The 10880-nt window shown below is 38.6% G+C and overlaps 1 long non-coding RNA gene across 1 annotated transcript; it reads right to left on the bottom strand.

The window, feature by feature from the left end:
* Window positions 1–379: 379 nt before the first annotated feature.
* Window positions 380–10375, bottom strand: LOC132405195 (uncharacterized). Its single transcript, XR_009515789.1, has 3 exons — window positions 9862–10375; window positions 6382–6446; window positions 380–609 (listed from the first exon to the last, which is right to left on the bottom strand). It is a non-coding gene; the product is annotated as an uncharacterized LOC132405195 (long non-coding RNA).
* Window positions 10376–10880: the final 505 nt, after the last annotated feature.

The following is a 10880-nucleotide window of genomic DNA, read 5'->3' as shown; positions in this document are numbered from 1 at the left end:
TATGTGACTTATGATGTTATGTACTGTCTGACTGACAATGGAAAATGTAGCTGTGCTAAGGTGAATTCCGACAAAAGTGCCAAGCCAATTTCTGATGGTCACTGGTCAATATGGAAATAATTGCTATTAAGAAGTGATATCCATAATAATAGCATTTTATGCAATTTACACATACTGCAGTTATGGGTTCTTGGGTCTAATTTCTAGGTGTGAGACTTCAGCACTATAACTAAAAAGTGTAGAAAATGAAATATGAAAACATCATTTTAAAAATGGTGAACATTCCCTATAAATCTTGATGGTTATTTCTAGTCCTTTTGCATCTCTTTACACTCAGAAGAAAAGTTTAATTCTTTTTTTACTTCCCTGACATGAAAGATTATCTGAAATACAGCAATTGTATTCAAAAATATTAAATTTTTAATGATATTTCCAAATATACAACTGCTAAAATTTTAATGTAGAACATATCAAATCAAATTATGTATATTGTTAATTATTGTTTATTTGACAGACTTCTAAATAGCTTTTCAAGACAGCATCTCACATTACATAAATATTCTTCAGCTGCTCCATACAGTACTTTTCACCCTTTCAGAACATCGTGTCCTTCCAAAATGAAATCAGAGAAAGAGGTTAATGAAAACTGCTCAGTATAAATTTGAAATATCTCCCTATCCAGCCATCAAAATCTGAACCTCTTCCATATCTGAACAAGAGGATTCTTATTTAAATTGTTGAACTTATTTGGCTGTTTCTTCACGATGGGATCTCAATATGACATCTGGAGGGGAAAGATGTGGACGAGTCAGGTAAACACTAAGTATTTTCCCAGATTAAGTTCAAAGGTAGACCTTAAAATAATCAAGTGCAATGTTTTGGCCAAGATCTTACATACAATTTATTTAAATTAATCATTAAGAGCTTAGGAGTTACTTGTTAAACTGATGTCTCAGATAGAATCTGGACTGTGGCATAGTGATGCCAAAAGATAGTAAATGAAGCAAAAAAAAAATGAATCCAAAATTCCAGTCTCTCAAATTTGTGAAGTTTTTCTGGAAGATTCAACTGATAGTTCAAGTAATTATTTTCTTGGAATAAACCCGCAGGAAAGCTACTATTGTTTTCCTTGAGATGCGCCCTTTATGTTGAAAAGCACCCAAGCTTTTGTCTTGGAAATGTATGAAAGGTTATTGGTATTCAAGTAATCAAATACTTAGAATTTGCTTCTAAGTAACTGTACTTGGCTTCTCCCCTTTTGTATTATTCCATCCTCTGGACAGCTGCTGTGACATGAGATAGTTTGAAATATTAGAATAAAGTTAGTATTAGAGCCTAGAGACTTAGTGGCCACTTTATTAGCCACACCTGCATCCCCCTGCTTGTTAATACAAATATCTGATCAGCCAATCATGTGGCAGCAACTCAATGTATAAAAGCATGCGGACATAGTCAAGTGGTTCAGCTGCTGTTCAGACCAGATATCAGAATGGAGAAGAAATACGATCCAAGTGACTTTGACCATGGGATGATCGTTGTTACCAGGAGGGGTGGTTTAAGTAGCTCAGAAACTGCTGACTTCCTTGAATTTTCCTACACAATAGTCTCTAGACTCTAGAGTCTTGAGTTTACAGCAAATGGTACAAAATACAAAAAACACTCAGTCAGTGGCAGTTCTGTGGGCAAAAATGATTTGTTAATGAAGATGTCGCGGGAGAATGATCAGACTAGTTCAAGCTGACAGGAAGGCAACAGTAGCTCAAATAATCACGTGGTACAACAATGGTGTGCGGAAGAGCATCTCTGAATATACAACACATTGAGTCTTGAAGTGGATGGACTACTAATGAAGTACCTAATGTAGTGGCCGCTGAATGCATACTTTGATCTGACTTTCCAAGGTTTTCATCTACCTGATTCAGTTACAATTACAATTCATTAAAATCTGTGAATCTTGCTTTCTCTCATTCTGATTAGTTCTGATCGGAAATCATTCTGATTTCTAAGACCATTTTCATGAAATTCATAATCTGTTTATACAAATAAGTTCCTAAAACTTCAATAATCAAACTTCCTAACAAAGATTATGCTCAGAGAACTGTTAGGTATGTTACTATTCAAGATGAATAATAAAGTTTGTAAGGGCAACTAATTCTTCTATTTTGGAGTGGTTTGAGTGAAATTAAACATAAGATATTTTAAAAATATGATAAGGAGGTCCATACGGCCACCAACGTTGCTCCATCATTCAATAAGATTATCGCTTATCTGATAGTTGGACTCAACTTCACTTTCTGCAGCAATATAACCCTCAATTCCTATGTGGTCCAGAAGCTTATCTTAGCCTTGAATATACATTATGACTTGACATCAAGAATTCCAAAGAGTCACATTCTTCTGAGCAATAAAATTTATTTTTATCTTCATCTTAAATTTCTCCTTTTCTTTCTCTTTTCCCCTTATTAGGGAGAGAGGGAGAGCCTGTGGTATGTTGAAAAAAGAGGTGAACAAGTAGTTTTGGGGGTACTGCAAGTCCGTGTCTTTATTGATGCTTTGCTGCACGCTTGAGTGGTCAGGGGAGGGTGCTGAAGCTGTTTTGCTGGTGGGGGAAAGGATGATTGTTGCTTCGGGGCTGCTTGTGCATGGGAGGGGGAGTGGGGAGGAGGGCTTTGAGGTTCTAATGTTTTAACTGGGTACTCCTCTGTTTTTGTGGATGTTTGTGAAGAAGATGAATTTCAGAATGTATATTGTATACATTTCTCTGACATTAAACGCACCTATTGAAACCTATTGAAATAGACAATTTCTTATTTTGAAATGTTGCCTCCTCATTCTAGATTGCCCAGAAAAAGAAATATATTCATAGAACCTTTTGCCTTTCATTAAAATTACCTCTTATTCTTCTGAACTGCAATGAGAACAAACCCAATCTGCTACACCTTTCTTCATTTGGTTTCACCCCAGGAGTCAACCCAGTCAAACTTACATCTGTTGCCTCCAAACATATTCTTCTGAAAATATAAACCAAAAGTGCGGACAGAACTCAGATATGATCCAGTCATTATCCTGTATAGTGGCAGCATGTCCACACTCCTTTGATATTTAATTTCATGCAATTAAATCCAACATTCCATTTGCCTTCCTAATTATTTGCTGTATTCTCATACTAACCTCTTGTGTTCATACTCAAGGCCACCCAGATCTTGCTGTACAATGACTTTCAGTAATCGTCACAATTTAAACTATTTCTATTCTTCCCACAAATAGCACATTTTCTCACATTTCACTTGCCACTTTTGTTCTTTACACACTTAATTCTAACCGGTCAAGATCCCTTTACAGACTAGTTGATTCCTTCATCACTACCTACTCTTCTCATCAATCTTTGTGTCAGCAACAAACTTTGATATAGTACGCTTGGCACTTTTTGAAGAGGCTCAAGCTGAAGTTTCATGCAACAACATGAATAATAAATGCATGAACATAGTGTCCTTGCATGGTGCTTTGCTGAAGGCATTCACGTTTACTTATTGCACCATACAATCATTCTCTGGAGGAGTGCAAACACTTTTAATGTAAGCTGTTCATTTCATTTGACTAGAGGTAAAGTTTATGTGTTGGAAAAAGTGTATTTCTTCTTTCAGGTAGCACTGCTTTCTTTCTGACTTGGCAATTTCCAAGCAATAGTAACATTTTTCAATGATAGTTTACAATTATAATAGAAAGCTCTTAATGAAGTAAGTAGTTGATGGTGACTATTGTCGCGGCACTGCCATTGATGTCTCCAGTCAGACAGTTACATACTTTGCCAGTTTGGATACAGGTTCTCAGACTGATTATGGGGTGATGGGACATGTGAAGAGAGAATATGCCAACCGGGTTTGCTTCCACTGTGGCTTGGAAGAATGAGAAGGGATCTATTAAAATCTTACAATTCTGACAGTGTGGAGAGTCTGGATGGATGGGGGATGTTTGAGCTGTCTCAGGTTACAAGGCAGGAAACTTAGAACTAACTTGAGGTGAAATTTAAGTTGAGGAGTGCTGTTGTAGTGTAGCCATTAGCGTAAAGCTATTACAGTACCAAAGACCTGGGTTCTAATTCCTGCTCCTGTCTGTAAGGAGTTTGTACGTTCCCCCGTGACTGCGTGGGTTTCCTCCGGGTGCTCTGGTTCCTCCCTACATTGGTTAGCTGGGTAGCATGGCCTGATACCATGAGACATCTCTAAATTAAATTAAACAAAAATTAAAAGTAAACAACATTTGTTAATGGAAGGCTGTGGATGATGAATCACTAAATATTTTTCAAGATAGAAAAGTTTCTTAAAAAAAAGGTATTGGAAGAATGTGGGAATATATGTTTGTAGAATCGAAGTAGATAATCAAAGTTCAAAGTACGTTTATTATCAAACTACATATATGTCACCATTTACAAGCATAAGATTCATTTTATTGCAGGTATACTCAATAAATCCATAGTAGAATCAATGAAAGACTGCACTATCTTGGGTGTTTAGCTAGTGTGCAAAAGGCAACAAACAAAAATAAAGAAATCATAATAATAAATAAATAATCAATGAACATCAAGAACATGAGATGAAGAGACCTTGATAGTGAGTGCATGGGTTGTGGGAATTCTTCAGTGATGGGGTAAGTGAAATTGAGTGAAGCTGAGTTTGAGAGAAGGTTGATGGTTGAGGGGTAATAACTGTTCCTGAACCTGCTGGTGTGAGCACTAAGCCTCCTGTGCCTTTTTCATGATGGCAGCAGCACGAAGAGGGCTTGACCCAGGTAGTGGGGGACCTTGACGATGGATGCTGCTTTCCCCGGCAACACTCTGTGTAAATGTGCTCAATGGTGGGGAGAGCTTTACCTGTGACCGACTGGGCCGCATCCTCGCTTTGCGTCAGATTTTCCGTTCGATGGTATTGGTGTTTCTACACCAGGCTGTGCATCATTATACTCAATGGGGGAGCAAGCTTCAAGAGCTTAGTGTTTTCTGTGTTTCTATCCCACTAACCAGTTGTAAAAGGAGAAGAACAAATTTCAGTTCCTTTTACTGTGTCAATCCAGACAGATAGAAAACATGCTGTATCTGACTTCTGCTTGATCCTCATTATTATTCACAAACTATTTCTGTTACTTGTGCTCTTTTGTTTCAAGTTTGGTCACTAAGATCACCGGATAGTTCTGAGTCATTGTACGACAGAATAAAATAATATCTTACAATTTATCCCTGAGTGGGGGAGGGAGTATTCAATATTGAAAAACAATTTACTAATCTGGCCTTAATATAAATGTTAGGTTAGAGCAAGTGATGAGGAAAGCATTACGTCTAGGTCACTGACACGAAACACATAGACGAAATTATGATGAAATGTGGGTGGCTGACCATTGCTGGCAGCCAATACTTGCAAACAATTTTAATACTGCAGTCAAAGATCGATTTCCGGCTTATGATCATGTGATCAACAATGGCCATCTGATGGGCCTATTACCAAAACTGTTTGGAAACAAACTCAGAGGTCCTACACCATGGAGAGTGATGCACCATCAATAACTCTCGGAGACGGGAGGTGAACAATAGGTGTTTATTAGCAGCAAGAGACCACCACACAACATCCTGGAGACTGAGGGAGGAGCAGTGCCTCCAACCGCCTTTATACAGGGGTCTGTGGGAGGAGCCACAGGAGCAGTCAGCAGGGGGGCGTGTCCAGACAGGTATATGCAGTTCACCACAAAGAGTAAGTGTAGGGGACCATCCAGACTGCTCGCTACATGTAACTTGTGTACAGGTAAAAGCAAGGAGATTAACTTTAGAAGCAAATCAATAAAACTCCACAAGTTTCCTTTCCCTCTGGTTGATAAGTGAAGAAAGACAGCAGTGACGTCATTATAACACTGATCATGTGAGTTGTAGTAAGTTGTCTGCTGAGCAGGGATATTTGTAGGAATACAGGCTGTTTAAAAATGTTTAAAAACATGAAAACCACAGAGCCTTGAATTCCAAGGTTACTTAATTAACCAATATGGCATACTGAGACTAACAAAACAGATGTTGCACAAACTTGGCCACTCTGAAATCTCTGTAGTAAAGCACATGTCACTAGCTCCAGGCCTCATTTACTGATGAATGATCACTTATTAAATTTAATACCCTTTACAAAGAATTTCAACTATTGAGTGAATGCTTGCATAAAGATCTTGGATGAGTCTAATTAAAGGAGCTATTGCACACTGTTCTAAAAGTTGTAATTCTGTGTCATAAAATTTATCATTAATTCAGCACCACACTTGGCCCCAAATTAGAGTTCCCTTCTAAGAAATCATCGCTAGAAATCTATTGACTTCAACAGAATTGAGTTTCAGAAACAGACAACTTACTTTGTTCTATAGTCAGCCCAGTCTTGCTGATAGGGAATGAAAGTCTAGATTCAATATATTGGTAGCTGTGGAAGAAAAAATATTGATTTTATACATCAATAAGGCACTTTGATGGGGAAAAGTAGAAACAATGTTTCTGGGCATATTTGATGTTCACTCTTATTAAAATCAGTGTAAAGTTTCAGAATAATGAGGTCCAAATTCAGCAGAATTCTTTTGCATTTAAAATTATAGAGAATGTATATGTTGGTTGGAGTTTTTTTTTGTCCTTTCTCCAAGAATTTCTCAGTACTTTATTGCCTTGATTTACAGTTTTACATTGATATTCTATCAGAATTGATGAATAGTGTACTTGTCCATCTACTTATGGGGAGAAAGATTATGCTAATATTCAGGGCATGGAAATACATTATCACAAAGGTATTTCATAAGGTGGACAATAGCATGATGGTTGCCAGAGATATTTGGGCCTCATTTGGGGGGGGGGGGGGTGGGTAGTGATGCACCATCGGTAACTCTGAGACGTAGATTAAGGTCGGCTTTTATTGGCTGGAAGAAAGCACAAGCAGCAAGTGACCATCACACGACATCCTGGAGACTGAGGAAGGGTCTGTGGCTCCAATCGCCTTTATACTGGGGTCTGTGGGAGGAGCCACAGGAGCAGTCAGCGGGGGGGGGGGGGGGGGCGTTTCCAGACAGGTATATGTAGTTCACCACAGGTAGCATTCCCAAGTCAAGTGAATGATAAAGTTGAAATGTTAGAAATAACATTGTGTCATTATACATTATTAGTTGGAGATGGAGAGTTGGGTTACAAGAAAATTATCAGATCCATTGAAGTGACAGGAGATCTACAATCACCAGATAATTCTGAGTCATTGTACTACAGAGGGAAAAAAATCAATATCTTACAATTGAGTGGGGGGAGGGAGTGAATAATACTGAAAAAATATTTGCAAACTTGACATTAATATAAATGTTAGGGTAAAGTAAATGTGACCTTAGATTTGATGAGGGATTTCCTGATATTGTCCTATGATAGGTAGGAGGCCATTAAAGTAGTTTTGACATTGAATCCATGAACACGGAGTTCACTTCAGTTATCGCCTCTTCTGAGTTCTCCTTCAATGTACACTTGCGTGCTTTCTGTATTTTTCTACTATTTATATATTTCATTCCCAGTTTGAGGATGGCAAGTGTCTGTATGTTGTGTAAACACAGTAACACCATGTTGCAATAATCAACGTGTGGCACTGTTCCTCAGGTCACCTCAAACCAACCAACCTTAAAGCCACAATTACTCTTGTAAACAGTATCTCAGTTTCATATAACACATGAATCCAATGGTCACCTGTGATTAAAAGACCTTTCTCCATTTGGTACACTGAAGCCACAGGGATGTATCATAAAATTGGAGTGCCACCTTTATCTGTGTTTGGTCATGTCTTCTAGTAAGCTGCTAGTATCTGTAGACTAACATACACTCTCCCACCCTTTTAAGGTCTCCTGACTGGCTGTCATGACTGTTGACTGGCGCAGACTGATGTGTTCCTTTAACGACATTGGGTCCTGCATTTTTGCATTACAGTCTATAACAGAATGGTCGCTGGATTTGTGTAATGAGATTACAGTGCGAATTTATTTATGTATGCATTTATTTAGAGATACAGCGCAGTATAGGTCCTTCCAGCCCTTGGAGCCATGCAGCCTGGCAACCTCAACAACCTTAATTTAAGAATAAGGGGTAGGCCATTTAGAACAGAGATGCTGAAAAACTTTTTCACCCAGAAAGTGGTGGATATGTGGAATGCTCTGCCCCAGAAGGCAGTGGAGGCCAAGTCTCTGGATGCATTCAAGAGAGAGTTAGATAGAGCTCTTATAGATAGCGGGGTCAAGAGATATGGAGAGAAAGCAGGAACGGGGTATTATCAGCCATGATCACAGTGAATGGTGGTGCTGGCTAGAAGGTCCAAATGGCCTACTCCTGCACTTACTGTCTATTGTCTATTTAACCCTAACCTAATCACAGAGCAATTTACAATGACCAATTAACCAGTACATCTTTGGACTGTGGAAGGAAACCAGAGGGTACCTGGAAATAACCTACACATTCCACAGGGAGAACATACAGAGACTCTTTACCAGGATTGAAATCTGAACCCTGATGCCCCGAGCTGTAATAGTGTCGTGCTGACTGCTGTACTACCATGCTGTCCTGTCCAATGACCTCTTCTCTTTACAACCGACAGGGAGGAGGTACGAGAGCCTGAAGACCCACACTTTTTAGGAACAGTGTCTTTCCCTCTGTCATCAGATTTCTGAATGGTCCATTCTCCAGTCTTCCTCTTCTTCATATTTATTTGTTTGTTTGTTTGTTTATCTATCTATGTACCTATTTATTTCTTGTATCTTATAGTATTTTTTATGTCTTCTGCTGTACTGTTGTCATAAAACATCAAGTTTAATTATATATGTTAATGATAATAAGCCTGATCCTGGCTGTTCCTTGTCACAACCCAGCTCCTCCTAGAGGAGCCCCTTTACTGCTTGCAGAATTAACTTCTCAGCAAGCTAAAATGACCTTGTACAAACTTCAGCTTCAAACACCCTACTTAGTCCTTTTGGTTTCCTGCTGTACAGAAAGAAAAATAGTATTTCCACTCCCAATGTAGCACCTCTTCACAAATCTCATGTTTACTCCGATCACAATCAAGCTGCTCGCTGAAACATAAATAGCATTCACACTCTCTCACTAATGTCAAACTCAATCAAATAATTAGTGCATTGCACTGGCGGAGGTGAGCAGATGGTTCAATAGGCTATGTTTGAAGTGGATTCCCGTGGCTTTGCTTTCCACTGCGTGTAAAATATCAACATGGTGTCATTTTCCAATGCCAGCTGAGATTATCTGGCTCTTAACACAGTTTCTGTACTTAGCTTATGTACCTGCTGAAGGTTCTCCATTTTAAGCCTGAGCCAATACTCAATAGGATCTCAAATTGTATAGCAATCAAAATAAATCAGAGATCCCTGGAGAACTTCATAAGTTGGAACATGCAAGAAAAAACAATTTTGGCCAATGAATGGGGGACATGTATCTTATATGCTGGTGGCCAGTTACCATTTACAGTAATTACCCCCATATTAATGTTATTTTAACTGAGTAAATAAAACTAACTCTTTACAATCTGCAGTACATCCCTGTGGAAAGGAATGTGTATTTTGGAAATTTCATGCCTTATGCCAGATGACATAACCAACCACAAGTAAGGGAATAGTAAACATGGGACTTGAGAGACATGTGCCACAGTAAACTGTGGTTCACCAAGGGCTGCAACCTAATAAAGCAGTTTAAGTGAACCTCTGGAAATTACAGAAAGATCTGAAACAGTCTAATCTTGTTACATTTGCAAGGAACATTAAAAATATTCAAGGGGGCAATTAAAAACAGAGCTTCCAGGATGAAAAATATCCACTTACTTTCTTCTGGGACCACAAGAAGTTTCCTTTTATCCTTGGTGTTATCTTTACTTTGCATTATTTATAACTCTGTTTCTCAGTCTTAAGTTGCTAATTCTCCTTGACGCGCTTTTCCTCTGTAACTTCACTTGAAACGCCCAGCTTCACTGCACTATCTTGTCTATCCAGCCCTCACTGGGTATCAGGCTGTCAACCCAACATTCAGACTTGTTTGAGGCGAGATTCTTTCAGTTAAGTACTCAGAAATTTGAAATCATTATCAGTGGTCACTGCCAAGAAGATTTTGCACTAGCCACTGATTCTGTGCTCTTCCCTGACCTTTGTCTCCGGCTATCGGCAACCAGACATCATATTCATCATATCATAAAGACCATACGATGCTACCTCCCTTTTATAGCACATGATTCTGCACTCCCACTGTTGCCAAACCACTTGTATATTTATTACTCCTCAGACTTGACTAATCCAGAAGCCTACAGGAAGTTAATGTATTTTCCATCCTAGATAATCCCGATCTCACCCTAAACTGTGATATGATGGTTTCCCTCACATTAAATCCTATTGAGCCTTCACTCTTGCACTCATTAACCTACATTATTCCCTAATCCGCCAACGTCACAAATATCTGATAGGCTCTTGTGTATTGCTGCTTGTATAAGTTAATAAATGGAGGACAAGCTATTGACAGAGCATCCTTTATTAAAAGAAGTAACTTCCAACTAAATAGTAGAGTATTGACACAACAATGTATCAAAATCATACATGGTACACTCAGCTTTTGAAGATGCACTTTTATATGCTACCGTCTCAGTTTTAAAATACTCTTGTTGTGTCTGGATTCCTTTACTTCGCACTTCTCTGCTTTCTGTAACTCTCTCAAGTAAATCAGTGAGTAAGGACATTCTGAAATGTAACTGGGTGAAGGCAGCTATTAAATACCTATTGTACAAGCAATCCCAAGCAAGGCAAGGTCATTCACTGTAAAATGGCATTGTTCTGTCAACAGGCCAAATAATATT

The sequence above is a fragment of the Hypanus sabinus genome, chromosome 15 (genome assembly GCF_030144855.1).
Source record: "Hypanus sabinus isolate sHypSab1 chromosome 15, sHypSab1.hap1, whole genome shotgun sequence".
In the NCBI taxonomy this organism is placed as follows: domain Eukaryota; kingdom Metazoa; phylum Chordata; class Chondrichthyes; order Myliobatiformes; family Dasyatidae; genus Hypanus; species Hypanus sabinus.
This window is presented reverse-complemented; position numbering and strand designations above follow the sequence as displayed.